Here is a 26883-nt window from a genome sequence, read left to right on the forward strand (position 1 = left end):
AATATGCATTTACAGTACTTTATTTAACCCTGCTTTATTATAAATCTCCATGTAACTGTATCTTAAAGCTTGACTTCACCCTTGTTTCTGTCCGTTCGTTAAATCATATCATTCTGGAATTTCACTACGAATTTCAAAAATATTTGCTTACGTATGAACTTACTTCATTTTCAGCCTCACTAATAAATCTCACCCTATTTACTGTAAATGCTGGAAAACTATCTACGCTGCGTAACTGCTGATATAATTTCTGCGAAATTGGTGTCAGTTGACAGCCACTGTAAAACAAAAATGAAAACTTAATTCTCTGAAAGCGGTACAATAGATATTGAGATGTCATCCATAACTACTTTTCGTTGATGCAATAAATCAATCACGCCTTGGTCATTATCGTATTCGATAGCTTTAATAATACCCTCTGACACATTTAGTGGCTGAATGGTTTCGTATCCGGTCATAACATTAATTAAACTCCGTTACCGGGTAATAATGTGACTGCGTCCATTCGCTTCGTTCGATCTTTCAGGTAACCTACAATGCTTTCGTTCCTCATGCTGTGACCAATTATTTTCTTCATATTGTCGGCGTATTTTCTTCACACAATGATTTTTAATTTCTTTAGGTTTTAATTACATTACATCTTCTGTGATTAATATTATTGTTGTGGTGTCGCTGAAGTGCGCCAGAATTTTGATTGCATCAATTATTTAAGTTTCTTTCTCGTATTCCGCGCTCACCGTTAATGACTTCCCTTTGTTCGAGCCTCAAACATGTTCCGAGAAACAGTGCCGTGGCACTGCAGCAAGTCTGTTGCGCTCAACTAACGTCACTCTTTTATGCAACAACTGAATTAAATCGTGATCTTTACAAGATCGTCTGGATACGCGCTTTAATTCCAGTGACATTGAAAAGAGTTACTCATTGTGCCTGTACTTCGATCGTATAACAGCGGCCACGTTAAGTAAACTCTAATTTTCTGCAGGTAGCTTTGACACAAATATTATCACAATATTGCCTCCCAAAATTCTTGAAAAGTATTATACCCTGTGGAAGGTCTCTGCTCCATAAGTGTACTCCAGCTTTTAATAATTAACAAGCATTTTGATTTTCGTTCTGCGAAATGCGCAGTTGGGAAAGCACTATGAAATTCTGCCTCCAAAGCGAATGGTGTGTTCCCGTTCCCAAGTGGAACTCCTGAAATTTTTGCATACTAAAATAGTTGTGACCAAGGGATGTAACTCAGTTACTACAACAGCATGATTCTTCTGTTGCCAATAATATGTTAATTTTACGTTCAAGACGGCTGTTGTGAATCACGATGTATCATTACCGCTGTTAAATCTAGTTTCCGGTGCCCATCACTGTATCTGAACTAGTGTGAGCAACTTAGAAATCTCTTTTTTACTCGCGACACAGTCGTAATTCGCATTAGTAATATCGATGTTATCTTGAGTTACGAGATCAGTTGTTACTTGAAAGAAATTAGTCTCATGCAGTAATTTTATTTTTTCAGACGTAGGATTAAACGGCCAGCAGGATGCACATAAACGGTAGGTACATTGTCCCAGGTTTCGGTACCTACTAGGGAAATCTTCATCAGAATAAATTTTGCTAAGTCGTAAAATTACATTGATAACTTTACGATTTAGCAACATCTGTTTTGAAGAAAGCACTCCTAGTAAATGTCGAAACCTACGTCAATGTACTTACCGTTTATGTGCAAACAGCTAGCTGTTTAATTTTATGTTGAACCTAGTATACGGTTACTGATAACAGCCATATTCAAAACTTTTATTATGTCCATTTTATTACACTCCTGGCCATTATAATTGTTACACCACGAAGATGACGTGCTACAGACGAGAAATTTAACCGACAGGAAGAAGATGATGTGATAGACAATTGGTTAGCTTTTCAGAGCATTCACACAAGGATGGCGCAAGTGGCGACACCTACAACGTGCTGACATGAGGAAAGTTTCCAACCGATTTCTCATACACAAACAGCAGTTGACCGGCGTTACCTGGTTAAACATTGTTGTGATGCCTCGTGTAAGGAAGAGAAATGCGTATCATCACGTTTCCGACTTTGATAAAGGTCGGATTGTAGCCTATCGCGATTGCGGTTTATCGTATCGCGACATTGCTGCTCGAGTTGGTCGAGATCCAATGACTGTTAGCAGAATATGGAATCTGTGGGTTCAGGAGGGTAATACGGAACGCCGTGCTGGATCCCAACGGCCTCGTATCACTAGCAGTCGAGATGACAGGCATCTTATCCGGATGGCTGTAACGGATCGAGCAGCCACGTCTCAATCTCTGAGTCAACAGATGGGGACGTTTGGAAGACAACAACCATCTGCACGACAGTTCGATGATTTTTGTAGCAGCATGGACTATCAGCTCGGAAACCATGCCTGCGGTTACTCTTGACGCACGAATGGCAAAACGTAATTTTTTCGGTTGAATACAGGTTCTGTTTACAGCATCATGATGGTCGAATCCGTGTTAGGCGACATCGCGATGAACGCACATTGGAAGCGTGTATTCGTCATCGCCATAGTGGCCTATCACCCGGCGTGATGGTACGGGGTGCCATTGGTTACACGTCTCGGTCAACTCTTGTCCGCACTGACGGCACTTTCAACAGTGGACGTTACATTTCAGATGTGTTACGACCCGTGCCTCTTCCCTGTATTCGATCCCTGTGAAACCCTACATTTCAGCAGGACAATGCACGACCGCATGTTGCAGGCCTGTACGGGTCTTTCTGAGTACAGAAAATGTTCGACTGCTGCCCTGGCCAGCACATTCTCCAGATCTCTCACCAACTGAAAACGTCTGGTCAATGGTGGGCGAGCAACTGGCTCGTCACAATACGCCAGTCACTACTCTTGATGAACTGTGGTATCGTGTTGAAGCTGCATGGGCAGCTGTACCTGTACATGCTATCCAAGCTCTGTTTGACTCAATGCCCAGGCGTATCAAGGCTGTTATTACGGCCAGAGGTGGCAGTTCTGGGTTCTGATTTCTCAGGATCTATGCACCCAAATTGCGTGAAAATGTAATCACACGTCAGTTCTAGTATAATATACTTGTCCAGTATATCATCTGCAATTCTTCTTAGCACTCCGTCTTCAGGCCACAAGTGGCCCATCGTGACCATCCGACCGCCGTGTCATCCGCAGCTGAGGACGCGGATAGAAGGAGCGTGTGGTCAGCACACCACTCTCCCGTTCGTTATGATGGTATTCTTTGACCGGAGCCGCTACTATTCGGTCCAGTAGCTCCTCAGTTGTCATCACGAGGCTGACTGCACCCCGAAAAATGGCAACAGTGCATGGCGGCCTCGATGGTCACCCAACCAAGTGCGGCCACGCCCGACAGCGCTTAACTTCGGTGAACTGACGGGAACCGGTGTCTCCACTGCGACAAGGCCGTTGCCCGCATTTCGTCTTGGTGTAGCAATTTTAATTGCCAGTAGTGTATTATTTTGTATTTATGTGAATCACGTTGCAACTGAAATTACATTTTTATGCAGCCAACTAATGACAATGTCCGTTGTGTTCAACTGATTCTATTTTGACGGTCGCGATGTCAGGTCAGAATTCAGCTCATCAATGCAACACGTCAATTTACTTATGTTACGTCGCGTGTCTGTAGTTTGACCTTTCCTACTATGTATTTCTTTACTAATTGTAGAATCCGTATTTTTAATGTAAAATTTCATGCCTTGTATATTAAAAAACATATTCTACATTAGCAGGACAAGTAGTAACAGTAAATCATTATGCGTCCTGTTCATATCCGATTCCTGAACTTTCGTAATATGTGTCGGTTATACTGGTATATTTGGCTCAAAAAACTTCAAAAATTTGGCTGCCATCCTACTGTATTATCCAAGAATATTCTTGCTACAGACTCTGCTTTAATCGCAACATCCACGCTGCTAACCGTTTTATGGTTTCATTTATACCATTGCACAGTTACATATACCAACAAGCACTGCAAAAGTTCACTGTCTATAATATTTAGTATTTTTGTCCAATGCAGATAATGATGAATTTTTGACGCGCTGCAAAGTATTTGAACATTCAACATGTTTTTGGAGCTGGAGGGCAACCGCTCGATCCGAAGACGGCCTAGTGTTTGTTCTGTAGCACGAACAGCGGTGTGGCAACCGATTGGCCAGTCTCACTTAAGTATTTCTTGATACCTTTTCACTTGTGCCAACCGTGACTAGGTTTGCAATCTTTTCAGAGGGAAATAACGTAATATCCTATTTGAGCTACAGGTATATAAGAAGTATATTTCTAAGTACGCCTTTATTTACTTATATACGCATTTTCCGTGCATTTGACGATGAATGTCAACCTTTCGCCAGTTTGAAAAGATTGAAACCTGTGTCTACATTGTAATTTTATTCCATAAATCAATCATTTCTTCATTTATTTAAATTTATTAAAGGTCTGTCCCTTTCTTCTTTCAAGTTTTTCTTTAGACAAATATTCTGAGTTGATGTGAAGAGTAAACTTAAGATATAATTTTGTTAATTGTGTGGTCAATTAATCACTTAGATTTTACGTATATAGTGTCATTTGTTGGGAGCAGTTTTTTGCGAGAGACATTTGTCATTCTTCGTTAATTTTGGTCGAATTTAGTACTTTCAACATTACAGCCCAGTGAGCAATCGTGATAATCCAATATATAAGAAACTATCAGCCTCGATTGCGGTAATGAAACCAACCTTTACCTATGTTTCACCCCAGGTCATTGAGCCTTCTTCAGAAGGTAAACCTGTTTCTATAATATGTCTACAAGGGAATGGTCTAGATATAAAACTAAAACAGCCCTAATAGGGGTAGACACATTTTAAAAATGCGGTACACACGTACTAAGTCACCACCAAACTAAGTTTCAAGTGAGCTCCCGAGGACCACCGCACGGCCTCCATGGAGACGAGGCACTCGCCGGAGCTTAAGTCTTGGTGGTGACTTAGTACCTATGTACCGCACTTTTAAAATAAGACTATGACTATTCAGGCTGTTTTATTTCTAGACCATGCCCTCGCAGACATATTATAGAATCAGGTTTATCTTCTGAAGAAGGCTTAGTTACTTGGGCTGAAACCTAGATAAAGATTGGTTTCATTACCGCAATCGAGGCTAATCGTTTCTTATATGTTGTTCGAATTTCTTAACTAATATAGTTTCAGAATATGAATCATCCCTGCTGATGCTGTATATCGCACTAAATTTGTCTTAAGGATCGCTGTTTACGCAGTCAAACAGAATGATTCAGCTGTCCCTACCGCTATCATTTTATGCAGTTCGCAATGTCATAACTGGCCTTCATAAAGGACAGGTGAGACCCTCAGATTCTTTTGGTCGCTACGCGTAAACTATCAGGCGTACAGAAAAAATGAACAGAACATTTTTGTAGGAAACGTATTGCAGTTAAATTTTATACTGAGATAAATATTCGCTAGAGACCATCGATTTCAAATTATTCAAGAAAAACGTATTAAAGTGACCTTCAAACGCACTCACACTCAGCCCGCAGGTCAGTATTCCAGTATGCTGTTCATGGCACGCTCGCACACCACATAACACATATTAGCGACTGCACTAATTATTTCCTATATTCGACCTAGTCACGCACGTACAAATCGGAAAACTGATGGTTGTGCAAATTTTACCTAACAATTTTGTGAATTTTAACAGCGCAAAATAAACTATTACAATGTTATTATCCGATTACAAAACGACTGTGCCTGTAAGGATTAAGTTTCGATCGAATTATGCACGTAATTAGTTTTAGCGTAACGAAATTCGTTTTTCGATTCGTTACCCTCACGTGCACATTTCAATTAATAATGTTAACTAAGTAACCGACTATGCTGGCAACGTAATAGCCCAAACTGTAGAGACCAGAAATGGTCGAATAACGGGAATAGTTCGTGGTCGGAAAGTTCCGTTCAGCGGTAGGAGGAAGGGCCACGAACAGCATACAAGATATCCTGACTAATAAGGGATGAGTTTCGTTAAGATTGATTTTGCAAGTTTTTCTTGAATAACGAAAAACCGTGCGCTTCAGCGTAATTATATTCCAGTACAAAATTTAAGTACATTAAATTTCCTTCAAAAAGTTCGTGGTCAATTCTTCTGCGGCATTAGTAGTTGGCGAATAACGAGTGAGAGAATATGAAATTTTCGCAGGTGGTTTCTGAAGGCCAGGTATAACACAGCGGGTTGTATGAAACATAGCGGCAACTGTGAAAAAGACCTGTGAGTTTGTAACCGTCAATAGGTCTCCCTCATGGCTGCGACCTACTGAAAAGGTAAACAGGCTTGTATGCTTCAAAGTGGCTTTTACATACAAAGGCGGTAACAATTTCCTTCAGCATTTTGCTTACCACTCCTCACACAAATAAATTCAAATGTTTTTAATTGATGGACGTCATCACACCCTTCCATTGAAACATACGAACGATAAAAATATAAATTGCAGGTAAGATACGAAAAAAATGGCTGCATGAATAATGTGAAGAAATCGGAAAGAAATGGTCGTCGGAGGAATGGATTCAGCGTATAGCAAACGCAACCTTCGGTGAAATTAAAAGCGAGGGCAGAAACATTAGGAGTACAATGGGAATTCAGTTGTTAAATGCAAGGGAGAGACCAGATAGGTTGAAAGAATACACTTAAGGCCGCTACGAGGCGGAAGTCTTGTCTGACGATGATATCAAAGAAGAAATAGGGGACGATAGGGAAGTAACAGTGATCCGGTATTAGAAGCATAATTTAAAAGAGCTAAGAGATCAAATAAGGCAGAAGGGATAGATAACACACCACCGGAATTTGTAAAAACACTGGGGGAGGTGACAAGAAACGACAACTGAGCTTGGTGTGTAAAATATAAGAGACTGGTGACATGCCATAAGACTTCCGAAAAAATATCACACACAATTTCGAAGATGGGAAGAGGGGACAGATGAGAGAATTATCGCGCAGTAAGCGTAACAGCGCATGCATCCAATCATCTGACAAGAGATATATAGAGGATAATGGAAAAGAAACTAGAGGAAGTGTTGGAAGACGATCAGTTTTCTTTTAGAAAGATAAAGCAAAAGAGAGCTAATGTTGCGGCTGATAATGGAAGCAAGAGCGCCGGAAAATCAAGAGAGATTCATTGCATCTCTCGATCTACAAAAACGATTCGACAATGTCATATGGTGCAAAATGTTCGTAATTCTGAGAAAAAGAGGGGTAAGGTGTAGGGAAAGATGGGTACTACACAACATGCACAAGAACCAAGAGTCAACAATGGGACTGAAAAACCAAGAACGAAGTTCTCGGATTAAAAAAAGTGTAAGACAGGGATGTAGCCTTTCGTCCATACTGTGCAATCTATACATCGAATAAGCAAAAACGGTTCCAAAGAGGGATTAAAATTCAGGATGAAAGGATGTCGATCATAAGATTCGCTAATGACATTGCTATCCTCAGTGAAAGTGAAGAAGAATTACAGGATATGTTGAATGGAATGAATAAGTTACGGAATCCTGCTACCTAGGCAGCAAAATAAAACGTGACGGACGGAGCAAGTAGGTAATAAGTAGAAGACTAGCTCCGGCAAAAAGAGCATTTCTCGTCAAGACAGGTCTGTTAGTATTAAGCATATGTCTTAATTTGAGTAATAAATTTCTGAAAATATACGTCTAGAGCAGAGCTTTGTATGGTTGAGATATAGATTGTGGGGAAACGGGAACAGAGGAGAATCGTTATCTTTGAGAGAAATGTTGAAAATTAGATGAACTGATAAGCTAGAGAATGAGGAGATTCTCTGAAGGATCGCACAGGAAAAAAACATATGGAAAACACTGACAATAAGAAGGGACACGCGATAGGACATTTGTTGACACACCCCATAACAACTACCATGGTACTAGAGAGAGCTGTAGACAGTAAAAACCGTTAGAAGAAGACAGAACCTGTAAGAAATCCAGCAAATAATTGAGGACGTAGGTCACATTTACCACTATGAGATATAAGGTTGTCGTAAGAGAGGAATTCTTGGCGGGCCGCATGAAACCAGTGTCGGAGGTTTGTGACTGCGTTTAGCAGTGGTTTCGTGGGGACAAAAGATATTTTTGTGAGCGCAAGGCACGCATGCGTTTTATCTATGCAGCGGCGAGTTTATGCTGTGTGGAGTCCAAAGATTGGATCATACAGTCACTACACCGCAGCGCATTGTCACAAGAGTCTGACCGTATATTTCCATATTTTCCCTAGCTCATACAAGTACTGACATGGTTTTTTCTCTAAGAACCTGGTCGAATACCTCTTACCAACACTCACATTCAGACCTAGGACTTTAAGGATCTCATGATCATTTGAAGTCGTGCTGTGACGTCAAGCAGACGTTGATTGTACGTATCATCAGTTCATTCTCTGAGAGGAAACGCCTCGCATAACTATATACTATGTGATTTTTTTAATTTCAATAGGAACACTGACCTTTTTAAGCCGTATAACCAGAACCATCAGTCTAGATCGCAACTGTTATCTTTTTACTGTGGCAACCTGTTTCTAGGTAACATGACCGTCTTCAGATCACTAACTCTTTGGTAACGTGTGGAACTGCTGGTAGACGGGGCTTCTGTACGTACCAATATGTACAATTGCTGAGTTGTTGACTGGCACCTTCTGGTGCATAAAGAACCTCTGTGTACCGACACCACACATCACCAAAGAGTTGGTGGTCTGAAGATGTTCATCCTTCACTGAAACCCGACAGCAGAAGTAACAGATAATAGCTGTTACATGAACAGAATGTTTTTGTTATATACACACTTTTCGATCAAATGTATCCGGACGCTCAATCGAAATGTGTATTTGAGCAGTAAATGTTACACGAGTGGTGGAGAGGGCTGTATAAAATGCGGCGGGGAGTATATCAGCGGAGAAGTAGTAACAGCAAAACGCATGTGTTAGGAGAGCTGAGTGACTAGTCATTGGATGTCACCTGAGCCAGAAATGCATCAGGGACATTTCAACCCTTGTAAAACTGTCAAAGTCGACTGTTGCTAATGTAACTTGAAGTGGAAGCGCGAAGGGACAACAACAGCCAAATCAAGACCAAGCAGACCTCGTGTACTGGTGGACAGGGACCGTCGAGCATTGAGGAGTGTGGCTCTCAAAAAATCGCATGAAATGAGTGGAAAGTATCACTAATGAGTTCCTAAATTCCCCCAGCAGTCCAGATAGCACAATGACTGTGCACTGGAAGTTAAAAAGAATGAGGTATAATGTACGAGCAGCCTTACACTTATCACTCATTTATGTAGTCTGTGCAAAGGTAAGTTTGAAGAGGTGTAAAGAATAACGCCACGGGACAATGGATCAATGGAATCAAATGATTTGGAGTGGCGCATCGTCCAACACTTTGTTGTAATGTGATTCAAGGGGTTTGAACTTTCAGCATGCCAGAAGAACACAACAACGTGTAGTGTCAACTGTGAAGTATGGAGGAGGTGGTGCTACGGTATGAGTTTTTCATGGTTATGATGTGGGCCGCTTGTTGCAATTGAGTAAATGCTCAATGCGCAATGATGTGGATACGTTTTGCAATAGAGGAACATTCAGGAGACGCTGATTGTGTCATCATAACAATGCGACTCTATACAGTAGTTCATGGTCAGTAACATTCTTGAAGGATCAGGACTGCCGCGAGTCCCAAACTTAAACCAATGGAATACATCTGGAATGAGTTAGAATGCCGACTTCGCCACTGATTCTAATGTTTCGGTTTCTGAGGAAGAATGTGCTGTCATTCCTAAACAAAACTTGACACTTCAGTGAAAGTGGTGCAGAAGAGTTCAAGCCATCTTAAAGAAAAGGACTGGGACATCCCATATTACTGTCCAGTAATAGGTACGTGAATAATTTTGGTCAGGTACTGTATTGATTATGGCCGAGACAGACATCAGCCGAATAGGAAGTATACGACTGCTGATTGAGCAGTTTAAGATTACATGCCTACGAGATACTGTGTGATGTCAGTCTAGGAAACCATCCTCATTTCTGCTTCAGGGCTTTATAGTATTGCTTTGCAGCACGTTTTCGTCTCTGGACAGGCGTAAAAACTCGTACTAATAGGAAATGTGACGTCGATACCGACAGAGTAAAAGGCCAATGATTTTGAGAAGATGAGGTAAACATTCACCTAAAATGTTACATGACTGCTAAATTCGCAAACTGAGCTGTGTTAACCAAGGCAAGAACACTACATCACATTGAATTTGTTATTGTATACACATAGAAGGCAACCTGAAACTAATTTTGTGTACTAAATGCATTGAAACGGTTGAAATTAACAACAAAATATTTCACTTGTGAGCCCTTACATTTGATTACAATTACAGTTTCTACGATGTTTTTGTTATTTCCATTATTAATAACATACTTCTTATTATAGTTTGTACAACACTTCTTGCGTTTTGGTTGGTCTGAAACGAAGGACTGGACCATGTACCTAACATGTTTGGTAACGTTCATACGTATCAACATAATTTATTAAACTCTGAACTACTAAAGAAAATCGGGTTAATTAAAAAGGACAGCACTCAAATATTAAATTTTAAAACTTTCAAAGTAAATAAAAATAAATCAAATTAATAAAATGCAGCAATTAAATACAGATTGTTAATTAAGGAAGAACTTCCACGATTTAAATATTTGATCAAGAGTAATAACAGCCAAAATATAAAAATAAATTCCTAAGGTTCTCTGTGAGACATAACAACAAATAACAGAAACTAACTCGCAGCTGCTGCACAACTGTATACTGTGGCGCCAATTTTACAAGCGGGAAGTACCAGGAGGAGCGTCATCCCTACGTCACCCAAAACAGAAACCATCGGAACGCCTTACAACAAGGGCAACCTCTCTGTTACAGACAAACAACTCCTTGAGTGCGAGGTCGCAAGGTCACTCTTTACTAAGACTTATTGGAAAGTTCTATGTCAACAGGTACAACAGGAAGAAAAATAGCTGCTAATGACTAACCATGTGCATCATGACGGTGGCAAAAAATTATCCTGGAGGTGCAGAGATCAACCTTCTGTGGGATGCACGTATTACAAGTCACGTAATGGACACCTTCGACATCCAGGAAATTTTTGAAACAAACCATTAACTTGCACCATCAACACTGAATGAAAAATGGCGCGGCAAGTGGTCACGAAGGTTTGCACCATCAGGATCGAAGGTGAACCATGCAGGACTTTCAGTAGGTATTCACTGAAAAAGAATGCATATGGAACCAGAAGTTATTAGTGTAACGGGGTGATGAGAGCTTGTGAAATGTGATAGCATGAAATCCAGTGCGAAAAAGTCCGTCGAGGAGCTAATCGCGAAACTGCCTATCTTTCATGGAGTAGCTGCCGATAGTGCGATAATATGTTTCATGGGCATGGAAAAAACATACGTCCAGAGGCTGAATCTGTCCAGTGCTTCCAGGTGGTATGAAGTGTTGCGTCACACGCTTTTCAGGAGGAATAATTTACTCTAAACGCATATGATTTTTTATGCGCAGACCAATAATCAAATACAAACCAGTTATTTTGACGAGTTATTCGCTATTGCTACGACGTAAATATTTCCTGCTGCCCTTGAAATTCCGACTTCTCGCTGCAAAATTATTTTCAAGCCAATTTACCATCCATATTAACAGTCAATGAAATTGCAGGTGAATGCATTAAGGTATCGATGTTAGTTGATCTTGGTGCAACTCTCTTGGTATCTCTAATTTCCCGGGTTTCTTTCATAAGCATTTCCTCTTGATATCCCGAAGTTGAAAACTACTTCCTTACTGAACGATGGCACAAGTTTGTTTCTTCAATTTGCAAATTTTCGGGCCGATTACACAAGTTACTGAGCATCGTTTCCAAGCGGAGTGGCCGCGTAGTCTTACGCGCCATGTCATGCACTGCGCCCCCCCCCCCCCCCCGTCGGAGATCGCCCTCGGGCATGGGTGGGTGTGTTTGTTGTTCTTAGCACAAGATAGTTTAAGTAGTGTCTAAGTCTTGGGACCGATGATTGGCAGTCTGCTCCCATAGGAATTCACACTCATCTGAAAAGTTTTTGAGCATCGTTGATATACTTTCTTTGAAATTTCGTTATCCTACGTCTTCCAATTCTGTAGCACTGTTTAAAGTTATGCAACCATCCACTGCTGCCATTGATATTATAGTAATGTCATTCGCTATTTCGTGTGCAGAATCTAGTAGCTCATTATAATGCTGATTTTGTAAATAGTAGCCGGCCGGTGTGGCCGAGCGGTTCTAGGCGCTACAGTCTGGAACCGCGCGACCGCTACGGTCGCAGGATCGAATCCTGCCTCGGGCATGGTTGTGTGGGATGTCCTTAGGTTAGTTAGATTTAAGTAGTTCTAAGTTCTAGGGGACTGATGACCTCAGCAGTTAAGTCCCATAGTGCTCAGAGCCATTTGCACCATTTTTGTAAATTGTACTGAGCATCCTTGAAATGCACGAACGCCAGTTTTTGTAAAAAGTACGCCTTGCCCTCCCTTGAATATCGGCTGTTTTTCTTATGCACTACACGGTCATATGGCTACAGACACTTTCGGAATCGGTTCGCTATTCGTTTCTTTACTATGCTGCGGATGATCTTCCATGTACGTAATTATGTTAGTACCTGCTCTTTGGACAATGATTGTCCTTTACTACTTTTCACTGGAAACTGGATTTGTGGCTTCCTGTCGGACAAGCTCATTACACTACATGGTTCGACACCTGCTTCAGTATTACAGTACATTCCGTTGTTTAGCACGTATCATCATCACTGTACTCCTCATGCAAATTTTCCGCACAATCGATCGTGTACGACACCAAACAGTCCACTGATTCATCTTGCAGAAACGCTAATATTTCAGCTGCCGCTTCTTTCTCACTGTTTGAAACTCCTTGGGGTTCTTTCTGACAAATTTTCAATTTCGGTAACTTTTGCTGTAGACGCAATGCCCAATGTTTGCTTTGTTTATCGTTGGCGTTGTTCTGTTTCGTAATAACACCACTAGCCCTATAGCACTGTAGCAAGTTACCCTAGAATAAACAGTTCATCTGCGCTCCGTAGCCTCGTGGTGCGCTTACCATTGTGTAGGATGGATACCTCCAGTCCCGCCTTCAGTTGCCGTTAAAAGCCAATATTATGTTTGCATGATAGGCAATATGTTCCGCGTCGATTGCCGTAAACATCACTGACCTTTTGCGACCTCGCAATCGAGTGCTTCCTTGTGAAATCTGCGCCATCTATAACAGACAACAAATAATTTAAACGCCTGCAACACTCTATTCGAACAGTTTAAAGTTAACTAACAGTACAGATCCGACGAAATCCAACTTAGGCAAACAGCGTCCAAGCGAAATGCACTAAATAATACACTCAAAACTGTACCTTAAGCTTCCCGTACGTGAACACACAAGGCCCAAGGAGTTGCTTCACGAAACCAAATTACACGGCAATATGCTTTCATCATGTTACAGACAAAGGGAATTTACAGTGCCACAATGAAACCCAGATTTATAAAATACCTCTTCACGTAATTTATGCCTCTTGGGAAGAAACACATTTCAGTATTTATATAGCCGCGACCGATCGGCGAGCGCTGCACGGCGGAGAATGGGAACGCTAATAACGAACAGAAAGGACAGTTGAACAAGTAGCGGACGACCGACTCGACCGCCGACCAGGACACATCATGAGAGAAGCAAACAAGAACTGAGGTGATAAACACTGCAAGACAACAGCAACGCAGGAACACTCCAACAACGACAATGCAGTACGGCCTAGATGCACACGCGACTACGGCGAGTACCAGGCTGACGGGACAGGGCCACGCTGCTGCCTAAATATGTGACCGCGGGGAACACTATTGGCCGCGTACTTCATGTGGCAAGGAGAGCGGCGCACTCGCACATCGAGGCTCGTGGTGCAGGCGCCCACCAGAGCACAGAGACCTCCGGTGGGTATCCAGAAACATACCATTTGGCGCGCAGTCAATTTCCGCTTCTTCCGACATCAGATCCGTCGCCCCCCTCCCGATGATGTCGTGGTTGGCGGAAGGAGGGAACGGAGAGAGACCACGTGTGGTCGACCAACAGCGGTTGGGTGGGAGGGCAGGTCGTGGAATCAATCAAAACGCACAGCGCATCCCGTCCTTGTGGGTGCAGGAACTGGGGACCATTATTGGGGACCAAGGTACAAAGCAATCCTTCGATGGCGAGAACATGAGCCAAGGCCATGAATGTGGCATCAGTGGTGGCGGACATCATGTGCACCACATAATGGTATCAGGAGTATGCATCCACAATGAGTAACCACATCAATCGAAGGAACGGGCCCACAAAATTGAGATGGGTGTGGTCCCACAGTCAGTGAGACGTGCGCCCGAGTCTAAGGGCTGGCCTGGTGGTGAACACATATCATGCACCCACAGTCCAAGCATCTATTCTGGGTCAATACACATGCTGGAGACCCAATGCCTTGATACGGGACTTCCCCCAGTGTCCACTGTAGGACCCGATGGGCGTCCGTCTCTGTGGCCAACAGAAGCACACCTCCCACAACTGACAGCCTATGTGAGAGGTGCCGCCAAGGGCTGAATTCAGCTGAGAACCGCCGAGTCAGATAGGTGGGCCAAAGATAGATCATATAGCGGTGAACCTGCCACAGAATGGGGTCCCAGCGTGTGGAGCTGAGATGGGAAAACATGTCATTGTGAAAGCGGAGAACTTTCTGCTGGGGATCAGAGCCTGAGGAGATGTGTGACAAGGCATCTGCGTTGGAATGTTGAGAGGTGGCCTTATATTGGATAACATATGTGTAATTGCATAAGAACAGCACTGAGCACTGGAGACACTGAGCAGTTCTCTGTGGGAGGTGTGTGCGTGGGATGAATGGGGTAACTGTGAAGGAAAGTGAACCTCCTCTGAAACAGGTAGATGTGAAACTTTTGAGTGGCAAACACAATCGCCAATGTCTCTTCCTCAATCTCAAAATAGTTCCTCTGTGCTGGCGATAGTGTTTTTGATGCATACACAACGGACTGTTCTGAGCTATCCTTGTGAGCCAGAAATGCCCCAGTACCATAGGCCAAAGCATCAGCCACGACGGCCGAGGACAGTCCAGAGAGAAGGCAGTCAGGTGACAGCTGGACTTGAGCACAGTTTTCAAGCACAGAAATGCTTGATAACAGGCACCTCTTGTGGCAGGGAAGGGCGTTGATGGCCATGACATTGCGATCAGATGGATGAATGCCGTCTTTACTGAGCCAGTGTCCCAGTTATTCGACTTCCGGTTGAAAGAAATTACACTGTCCAGGCGACTATGGTTTTGCAAATACAAGTGGCATGTATGGCTGGTGACCACGACGTCATCGATATAATTAACACAAGCTGTGTGAGCTGCTCCATGCAACTGTGGAAAATGGCTTGCGTCGAGGAAATACCTGATGAAAGGCTCTTGTATTTATGCATTCCGAAAGGTGTGTTGATGACAACGATGTTCTGTGATTCCTCATATAAAAGTAATGTGTGGTAAGCCTTCGACAGTTGATCTTAGAGAAGTGATCGCCATGTGCAAGTTTGTCGAAAAAGTCTTCCTGCCTGTGAAAGTGATAAGTTTCATCCAGGGGCTGATCATTTATTGTAACTCCGGAATCCCCATACAGGCGAAGAGAGCCATTGGGTTTCCTGATCACGACTAATGGGGTAGGCAAAGCGCTCACTCTCGTGGGATCGATGACGCCAGCAGCCTGTAGTCGATCGAGCTCATAGTTGACCGCCAAATGTAAGGAACTGGAATGGGTTAAGCTTGGAAGAACCGCGGCTGAGCATCTGGCAGGAGAGCAATGTCCGAAGCACACCCTAAGTCAGACTGAAACAGAGAGGCATAGGCCAAGCACAGTTCGTGGAGGTCCTGGAACAGGACGGCAGTGGAAACGACCTTAACCATGTCAGAAATCGAAAAGTCGAAGTGCTGAGACCAAAAATTTAGAGGGATGTATCAGGAGCAAGGGAATGTGTTTATAGGTGGCCCCAGATCTGCCCAAGAAGGAGATAACTGTCACCTTACGTGATCAGTCGCAGATACGTGGGAGGCAGCTCTAGGAAACACAGGCTTGTATACATCGCCAGATTGATCAAGGAGGTGGTGGCCTCCATATCGACTTGGAAACGAACGTTCACTTTAAAATATGGAGTATGAGGATAATTTCCGTGTCAACAGGTCGTGCAGTGAGACGACTGTTGGCAGCATGTGCACGGTATCCTGATGCCCTGTGGGTGAGGGGTGGGAGCAGGTTTAACGGCCACAAAAGACACATTGGCGATGGAGTTAAAATCTTCTGGGTTATTGGGCCGCGTCATATTTCTGCAGAAATGATCTACGTTTCGACCCCCCTGCTTCGATCTTCCTCAGGATCGTTGGTGTCCACTACTGCTAGAATTGGGAATGGCCATCTTTGTGATGGAGTGTGCACGTCTTCTAGAGATAGGAACAGTCTGTGCGAGAGTGGGCGGGAAAGAACGGCGGGATAGACGAAAGTGAGCCACCTGACCGCCGACGAGGGGCGACCGGCGGCTCTGAAGCCATTGAGACGTCGGTCAAGGAGGAGTCCTGACGATGTTGCTCTCTGTGGGCTGTACCACGCAGACGGCGCAAAGGAGGCGCCCGCGGTGAGGACTGTACTGCTGCCACCTGTTGGCTCGCCATGACACGCTCACTCGTCGCTTGTGCGATTTCAAAGTAGTGGGCTATGCACAGAATGTCTTCCAGCTAGGGATTATAGAGTTTCATACGGACCTCTGGATAGGTTGCCTGTTCAACGACAACATTGCGATTCTGTGAGTCTGCGTACGATGCCTTGCAACGCACATTGGTGCAAGCGAAGTCGAATTAGAAGTTGAGCCCTTGCGAGTCTGTGACCCAAGAACAGTATGACTGGCAGGGATGTTTATGGTACTGTTGGAACTCAAGCAGAGACTCCACGAACATGCGATTGCTGGGAATAGTTGTTAGTTAGCAGTACACTTATCTCGTTATAGGGAGAGCCATGGGGTCTGACAATGGTGCCAACTTACAGAGCAGAAAGAACGAGTGTGGTGATGCCCAGGACATGAATGACGATCGCTGTAGGAAGACATTCATGACCTGAAGCGCTGTGAAATAATGTTTCAGACTATGGAAATACGTTTCCCAGTCTTACTTAGCATCGTTAAAGGGCAGAAACAATGGTGGACGTGGGGAAGCGTTAGAAACCAGGACACCCGGGAGCTGGTGCGGTAGGGCGTCCGTGCCGTGACTTTGTCCGTCGTCAACTGCAAGTATTGTTGTAAGACGTCTAACTGGCGCTGCTGCTGCTGCTGCACTAGCTGCTGAGACATACCAACTTAGCCTCCATACTACTGAGCCATTAAGCTCATTGCCAAAGTTATAGCCACGAGCGACCGGCGAGCGGTGCACAGCGGAGAATGGGGACGTGAAGCCGCCAGGCGGGGCAGCTGCTGGAGGTATCGCTAATAATGGACGGAACAGATGAACAAGTAGGGGACGACAGACTCGGCGACCGATCGGGACACAACACGATGCATGCAAGCAATAACTGAGGTGATATACAGGGCAAGACAACAACAATGCAGGAACACTCCAATAACGACAGTATGTATAGTAAGTAACACACAGAACTGGAACGCAGTACGGCCGAGATGCACACGCGACTACGGCGAGTACTAGACTTCTGGCGCAGCACTGCGTGACCACCGAAATACCTGACCGAGGGAAACGCGATTGGTTCTTCACGTGGTACGGAGAGCGGTGCACTCCAACGGCGAGGCTCGCGGCAGAGGCGCGGGCCGGAGTATAGAGACTCCTAGTGGGTATCCAGGTCCATATCCTCTGACACGCGTTCAACTTGTGCGTCTCCCGACACCAAACGTACAATATAAAAACATTATCAACTTTCAATTTATAAGGGAATCTTAAAAAAGGCCAAGGCTGACTCTACTAATTAGGCTGAACTGTGCAGACACTTAAATGAGAGGCTAAGCAGAGCACCATGTTTAGCGACCAATTAAAAAAAATGCCAGTAAGAGAGACCGAAACTAAGTAGCACTAAGTTCAATCTCTAAACGGTAATGAATCCACATCAGAGGTTCTCCAAACAATTTGACAATTTTAAGCACTTTACAAATCACCAAGCAGTACTTAAATACACGCTCACCATATAATATGTTCTAGGGTGATGTGAGGACACACAAATGCAAGCGTACTCGCAAGTAGCCGCCGTGGCTGTCAACAGTGCAAGGAAGAGGCACAGCTGACAGCAACAGAACCGCTCTAGAAAACGGCTGAAAATACCACTGGGAAGACGCGAGTACCCCGAGCCTCGTCGAGGAACTTGCCCCGCGCGTCGTACATCAGTAACGGACTCTGTACACGCCACAATCGGCGTCTCCCAACTCGAACCAGCAGTTTCACTGTCGCAGGAGCAGACCCTCTGTCTCCAAGCCCCGCTAGCCTCTCTCTAAATGCCACCATACCTCCTGGCAGTTCGACCACACTTCCACCTTCCTGAGCAGAGATCGCATTTAAGGAAGTGGCGCAACTGTCTACCGTGGCACGGCTCACTGTTATTCCTGTTACCAATAATATTTTTATTAGTAGTAATTCTATCATTAGCTCAAGTTCCAAGCCAGTTACTTGAAATGGCGTTCGACATCAACAGAATACGTATTCGCTTTAATTATTACCGTTTCCATTATTATTTATAAGATTTTGATCATTACCATTATGTAATTGGACTAACAAATAGCGTTAGGTCCGGCTGATCAGATTAAATAAATCCGTAGATCCACATATAATACAAAAATGGATGTAAATGTGTGTGTGTGTGTTTGTCTGTGTTATTTGTGTGTGTGTGTACCCATTACTGTCAGGCAATAATCACTGTCGGGGTAGGAACCACCTTCGTACTATAGTTCGGAAGATATGACGTCATAAACAATAAGATGCGTGATAAAGCTGCTGCATCGTACATGATGCTTAAATTGGATACTTTTGCCACAAAGTCTGTCTTCAACAGGTTTTGCAGACGTAACCTCACTTTATGCTCAGTGTACCTAGAAACCTACATATTGTACGAGGCGTAGTTGAAGAAATATGACGTCATAAACACTGGCATGTCTAACATACACGAGATAAATTTTAGCTACAGTGTGACGAGAGGAAATTATGCCTGTAACAGTTATAAACATTATCTATTCGACATACGAAAAAATAGTGAAAACGGTGATAAATATTAATTATTTATATAATATTCTATGATGTAATTGGACATCGATGTGTATCATACAAAGAAAATGATAATTGTGAATTCCTTTTATGATCTGCGTTTGTCTTCTTTTGTTTTTACCTTTTTGTTGGTTGGCTTTTGTAGGTTACGGACGCATATCAAACTGAGGTCTGTTAAGAAACTGTAATTATTTGTTAACTTTTACTTGAGATTTGAGTTCATTATTATTATTAATATGAGTGAATAATTATTTGTAACTTTAATTCCTCTCTCAGTAAGCATTATTTGTGTTGATTTCTTTCCGCTGCAAGGAGCGCAGCCATTGATGATAGCGATTTGTATCACGTTTTTGTCTGTGTTTCGCTTAGAAAAATATCATATGTTTTGCTTGATGAAGTCTAAATAGGGCACAATACGAAAGTAAAGTTTAATAAGTATTTCAAATACTTATCTTCTTTGCTCTAAGAATAGGAAGTCTCTATCAATTGTTTGCCGCCATCTTGACAAATATCTCAGCGGCATATTCAAATTACGCAACTCTGCAGACATAAATGCCGAATGTAATACAAATGTGTAAAAATGAATGTGCACCGGTGGTCCCGAACTCATTTTAATGAAAATATTTTGAATTAGATTGGTTCTTTAAAAACAGTGCTCGTAGCACGATCCTTTTAAGAAAATTTTCTAGCTGATGTATGGAGCCGAAATTAATTAAGCATGAGTAGCTAAGAATATTTTTTCAGGTAACATACGTCAGTGTTGTGCGCGGCTGATATTCGGTGGTTTTAATGATCATTTTGCTGAAGATAACTGCTTCTATCATAATCAATAGTTGTATAGAATCTGTTGTATGAACAGTGATTTAGTGGCACACAACTTACAGACAACACTTTAACACGACGTTAACTTGGAGTTCATTACCAACTTGACCAAATCTTTAGCCGGGAGAAAAATTATTTAGTACTTACTCAATGTAATAAAATAAGATTATCATTTTCATTTACAAATTAGTTAAATACCAAACCACTGAGTAACAGCGAATAAGCATTGACATCTTCCTACCGAAACGCAGTGCACTTTGACACTCTATCGACATGTACCTCCAGAAATAAATAGTAATAATTGAATATTCTGGCTGCGAGAATAATATTTTAAAGTGTTATTTGTGTATATGTGTTAGTTATAAGATTATTTTGTGTCAGTTGGTGCTTGTCAATGATTTATACATTTGTTGTGCTATATTGGTGATAGAATGGATAAACAAAAGAAACAAAATAAACCGAATGAGCATACTGATGCAGAGATGACATCAGAGTCTCAGGTATAACAATCTACCCGTATTTCTGTCGAATTATTAGAAAATTTAATTATGAATGATAATTTAGTAACTGATGTCCCAAGTGATAGTAAGAGCCAAAACAAACGGACACTCCTGCATTAAACCAGTTAGGAATTAATGACAATATTTCTTCTGGGCAAGGGGCAGAAGTTAGCAATGCTCAAGCTATGTCCACACAGGATATACTAACAGCATTATTTGAAAAGTTTACTATTAAAGAGCAGGAGCGTGAAAAACAACGTGAGCTTAAAGAGCAGGAGCGTGAAAGACAACGTCAGCAGGAAAAGGAAAATCGTAGACAGGAAAAGCTTATAGAAAAACAGCCACAGGAGCTCAGGGACCAAGAAAAGGAAAAGAAATTTATGGAAAATATAAACAATATTTTTCTGGAAGGAGATAAAGAAATTGTCCGTAGGATATATGAAGTGTTCGTCGATCGTGGTAATACTATTACTACCCATTTTAAGCAGGAGATCGATGCAGTAAAAACCACTATTGAACCGTTAACAAACATTCCAGTTCAGGTAAATAGCCTTCAAACTGAAATAGATAGACTAGAGAACCAATTCAAAGCTTTGGCTACCGCTGTGGAAACAGTGCAGGAGGACATTCCCTCGGAAATCCGAAAGCAAGTCCGAACAGAAGTAGCCAGGGTGCTGAGCTCTGAAAATCAAAACTTTTAAAATCTGACAGTATGCAGTAATGACAACACTGGTACTGACAGGCAAAAGATCGCAGATAATCTAACGACGAATTATATTCACCACAAGGAAGACCAAATTTTGGTAATCAACCGATATTACCAGAGCAATATATGACACCAAGGAACAATAATAGTGAAATAGAATGTACTTAATGATAGCGATTCCACGCACTTAACTACTTTGATGCATGAAGAAAGCCTGGTTAAGCATAGACAGTTTCAAATATTTAACGAAAAAAGCAAGAAAAACATACATCCATTAGTTTTCATTCGAAACTTCAAAAGTGTTCTTCCAAAATCATGGTCGGAAGAACAGAAAATACAGTTTGTGGTTTCACATATTTCTGGTGATGCGTCGCTCTGGGCATTAAATGCAGCAGAAACTTGCAAGACTTTCCACGACTTTGCGAAGGCGTTCCTTGATCAATTCTGGTCAGCGTCTACTCAAGAGCGACTCCGTAAACTTGTTTACAACGCAGAAATGTACAATCCGAAGTCAGGTTCCTTAAGGAATTACTTTGGAAAATATATTAACATGACCCGGTACTGGGATGAGCCAGTAACCACCAGAGACGTATTGCGAGTGTTAAAAGCTAGATTACCCATACATGTTAGAGAAAAATTATTTAATGTTACAGACACCGATCTGAAAGAATTTCGGTCTGTAATTGATTCTCTGGATCTAGTGCAAGAAGACGCCAGAAAAAATTCTGACGTGATCAGCAATACCAATAGTCCTAATAGAAAAAAATCATGGAATGGAAATAACGGAAATAGGGGCGAAGGCAGCCCAAAAAAAAATAAAAGTAAAGCTTGTAGTAACGGAAAATACAATAATAATAATAGTAGTAGGAATCCATACAACCAAAACTTTGGTTATCCTAATAATAATAACAGTAATTATCAAAAGGCCGAAGAACACCAACAACCGAATGGTAATCAGAGGCAGTACCACAATGAAAACCCAAACAGTAACAATAGCAACCGAAAGAGACGAAATGACAATAGTTCAGACAGTCCATATAAAGACAAGCCTAAAAATATGCGGGGTGACAGTGAATATTGGCGACAGCCAGGGCCAAGTCATTGGCAGCCGCAGCAAAATTCTATCAATTCAGGTCAGGCTATACCTATACCAAGCAATCAATACCCACCGTGGTGGGATCCAAGCAGGCCTCCTCCGACTGAAAACTCACAAAATATTAGAATAGTTGAGGTACCTTCGGAAGCAAAACAAAACTCTCAGAAGCCAACAAACTAATTTCTCCATGTAGGCCTTCGCCAGGTGACAGAGGCCAACAGTGAAGGCAATAGGTCGACGAAACAAAACATAAACATGATACGGTATCAGGATGGCAACAGGATTGAAGATGAGCTATATCAGGTACCTGCTGTCTCTGATAAGTCACAAAGGGAAAATATCCAAGCAAGTGTCACCGGAGCTGTAAATGGTGTAACAACTACTATTCTGCTTGACACAGGTGCGAATGTATCAGTTATGAACACGTAGTTTTTCAAGAAGGCATCGGAGATAAGAAGAGTCCGATTTTGCCGGTTGCAAATTGTAAGGTTATAGGGGCACTGGGAAAAAAGGCACAGAGTATAAAATACCAGACACAGCAGGAAGTTTCCTTGGGAAATGATCGCTTATTATGCACGTTCCTACTAATGGACAACTTGTCAGTACCGGTGCTTCTGGGTCTTGAGTTCCTTCGGGAAAGGGAAGCTATAATTGATCTCGCCCGTGGGACATGTGCACTTAAGTATCAACAGCGACCCATAACATTAGTGCTGAATCGGGAGTTCGGTGCGAACCTTCCGATGATGAGAAAAATGAATCTTTCTGTAAGGAAACAGAAGTTGTTAGTGTTGGATCATAAGCACCCGCAGATGTGTCACAAAAATCGAAATAACGATACACCCAGCAACGTGAGTGACATCGTCACAACAATAGAAGAGAAAGTAAAGGAGGCAACTTGCATTAATGCTTCAGAGGCTAGACAATTAACAGAAATATTATCCGGATACCTCGAAGGATTCACTGAACGCCCTGGAATCATAAAAGGTTACCAATATAGTATGAAAGTATATCCGCACAAGACCTGAGCATCTTACTCGGTCCCCTGGACTAAGAAAAGCGAAGTGAACATACAAAGGACCAATCAGAAGTGCAAGTGCACTATACCATAACTGTAAATATAATGTCTGTGGTAAAATAATTAGCAGTAATAATGTGATAATATTATGTATGTATTAGTTTATAAGCTATTATGTCAAGTATTACACTGTAATGTTCTTGAATTATTTGAACAAGGAGTAGAGAATCCCCATAATAAATGTATTTTTACTCTAAACGGGATCAATAACTTGATAAACACTTGAGTGTTATTGCATTAAATGTGAGGAATTTTACCTTTCTATACATAGGATACAAATGATTAAAAAGCTTAAATAACGTATTTGTTTGTGTGTAAGAATGGATATAACAAAAATATTTTCATAAGTTTTAGTCATGTTAGTCCCATACACGTAACGAGTGTTGGTGGTGTGTGAGCTGTGTGACTGAAAAAAAAATAAAAAATAAATAAATAAAAAATAAAAACCTGCTTTCACCATCAGTGAAGCGAAATCTGAATGTGTACTGATTTACGTACACGGTTTCATTACGAAGTGATTTAAAAAGGCTCTTATGAGCAACATTCCGGTTAGATAAACCGAACGTGGACATTTGTTCCAAAAACATGGTAAATAACAATCCCAATAAAAATAAATAAAAAATAGAAATATATAAATATATGTATATCTAATAAAAATGGAAATGTACTGTTATCTGGACAGTTCAGTAATGATCTCATGGTCAAGATAATGTAGCAGATTCTGAAAGTTATATATTGTCTCATGTTTGTGTGACAGTGTAAAATTTTAAATTTTGTTATTCGGTCATGGTAATATGAACTTATGTGCAAGTGTACGAGACCTCATTACTTGAAAAGTGTCATTTGCATATACATAGATTGTCTGTTAAGTACTGTGGAAAACTACTGACAGCAATCAGAACAGTGAAACGTGTTTCGCAGGAACTAGTGCATGCGTGAGAAACTGTGATATTGTGAATAATGATGAACAGTGATAAAAACTGTGATCACGTAACCTTATGAACGCTCTTGGAATGTCAAAGTTAGCAGCAAAGCTATGAACGTTGAGTACTGTTGACTGTATTAATAATTAACTTGAACTGATGACGTTTAGTAGTTTGATACGAAGCGTCTTCGCGTGCCAATTTTAATGTGACAGACTGTACAGCCAGCTGCGCGGCAAAACAGTAATGCAACGTTAGCTATGCAGTGCGTCGCGAAAATATTTACATTCCGCTTAAGTGAATGAAGCACACTACGGACACTTGTATGATTAACGGTGCAGTGTTCAAAATGTGCATATTGTGATAAACTTACATGTGAATCACTACATTGTGTTGAACAGTGTCAAAATACAGAACATACTCCAAAAACCGGCTAATTCCATCCGTATGAATGCGAGTGAAATGGACACTAATAAACTTTTTCACAGGATGAGAATGGTAATTATCTTGTCACTGATGCTTGTATTTTGACATTTTATGTACCCGTCATAAACTGAGGGACGTGGGAAAGGAGAAACAAGACCTGCTGCAGCGCGACTTCTAGCCAGCAGCAGATCCAAACCACGATGCAGCCGACGGCAGCCGACGCCGCACCGACTCGGCCGGGGGCGGTCCAGCAGCAGCCACTACCTGCCTTCGGTCCAATGGCTCGACACGGGGGCAGTCTTACGACGTCAGCGGCAAATTGTTATGACACTAACTTTCGAAATTGTTATGATGTACCACCATGACAAAACATTCATTATCTCAGATGCTTACAACAGAGTCATAAATTTGCATTTTCCAGCATATTTTATTACATTCATGCCAAGCCTGACTGTTAAAAGTAGGTGTCTGTATTTTCGTGAAGCGCCTTGGACGGTTTTATTCCCGGTTTTTCGAGTCCAGTGAACCCAAATGGGGGGGAGGGGGGGGATAAGATAATCCGGGAAGTATCCGCAGCAACTTCCGAGATAATACAGTCACTGAAGTCATATAAAGTACTCGATTCAACTATAATTTTATCATGTGTAAAACAACATTGAAACTAAACATTTGCATCTTGAGAGTAGCAAATCTACGTGGATTACGTGGACTGATAAAAAAATGCAATAGATAAACTAATTTTTTTTCTGAGCCCAAGGGGTAAAGTGGGAATTGACTGGGAATGACTGTTCGGCTGCTTTAAGAGCATTTGTAGCCATTCATGGACATCATTTGCCAAAAAAACCGATGAAGATTTTATGGATGACAATGCCCGTTTCACCAGGCGACAGTTGCTCCGATTTGAAAAACTATCTGTACAATTGGAGCGAAGTAGAGCTACTGCACTAATCCGGGAAAAGGAGGTCCGACCCGATATTAGGAGGTATCCCTGAGAGTACATTTGATGTTAACAAACTTCTCTTTCTTCAGAAACGCTTTACCTGCCATTGCCAGTCTACATTTTATATTGTCTATACCTCGGGCATCATCAGTTATTATACTGTCTATCAACGGCGAACATCCCATGAAAGGTGCTCCACGACAACGAGCTTCTCCAAAGTCTCCGTAAGCATAATAGCCAACGGAAGGCAGTGGCAGTTTGACCGTTCGCCGCGAAGTCAGACATGTCGGTATTAATCCGCTTTACTTAACACCTCACACCAAGGCGGTTCGTTTCTATTACAACTAGCACTTTCTGATTGGGTACAGCAATTAAATTGATGCCCTAATCTTGGGGGAGATGAATTAATATTTTGGTGAACGTTATATACCGACTGCGAGAATCGGACGTTCCGTGCTACGAACGCATCTCTGTGTCTTACCGAAACAAAGATTTGTTTTATAAACTATTTTTGAAGGAAATGGAGATATTGGAAGTGAGATAGGAGGAGAGAGAGTGTATTGTTGTGAGACGCGATTGTGGTATATAGTACATGTTCGAATAGTTTTTTTCAAAAAATAAAATCCAATAATTAACATCAAGCATTCAAGGTGTATATATATCCATACTGAAATTAGTTAATTATCACGGTACAGATATTAAGAGACGCAGTTCGCTCGGAGGTGACCTTTGAAACGATAGTGCGAACCTTCATCTTCCACGGTCAGAATTCGTCGAGAGATTACCTCCGATTTAATAAACTTTAACTTGCTAAATTGTGGGACCCCCAATTAATAAACTTTAACTTGCTAAATTGTTGGACCTATCTTCCAGACTCATCAGACAACATAGCACACATCTGTGCCGAACAATCTGAGTAGTGAGTAAAGGTTTTAGGGATTTCAGGGGGAGCAGATAATGACTAGGAATTACAGCGAGATCGCCGCTGCGAAATACATCTCTTGCTCTCCTGTGGTATGTAAA

Source organism: Schistocerca nitens, chromosome 1 (assembly GCF_023898315.1).
Source record: "Schistocerca nitens isolate TAMUIC-IGC-003100 chromosome 1, iqSchNite1.1, whole genome shotgun sequence".
NCBI lineage: Eukaryota > Metazoa > Arthropoda > Insecta > Orthoptera > Acrididae > Schistocerca > Schistocerca nitens.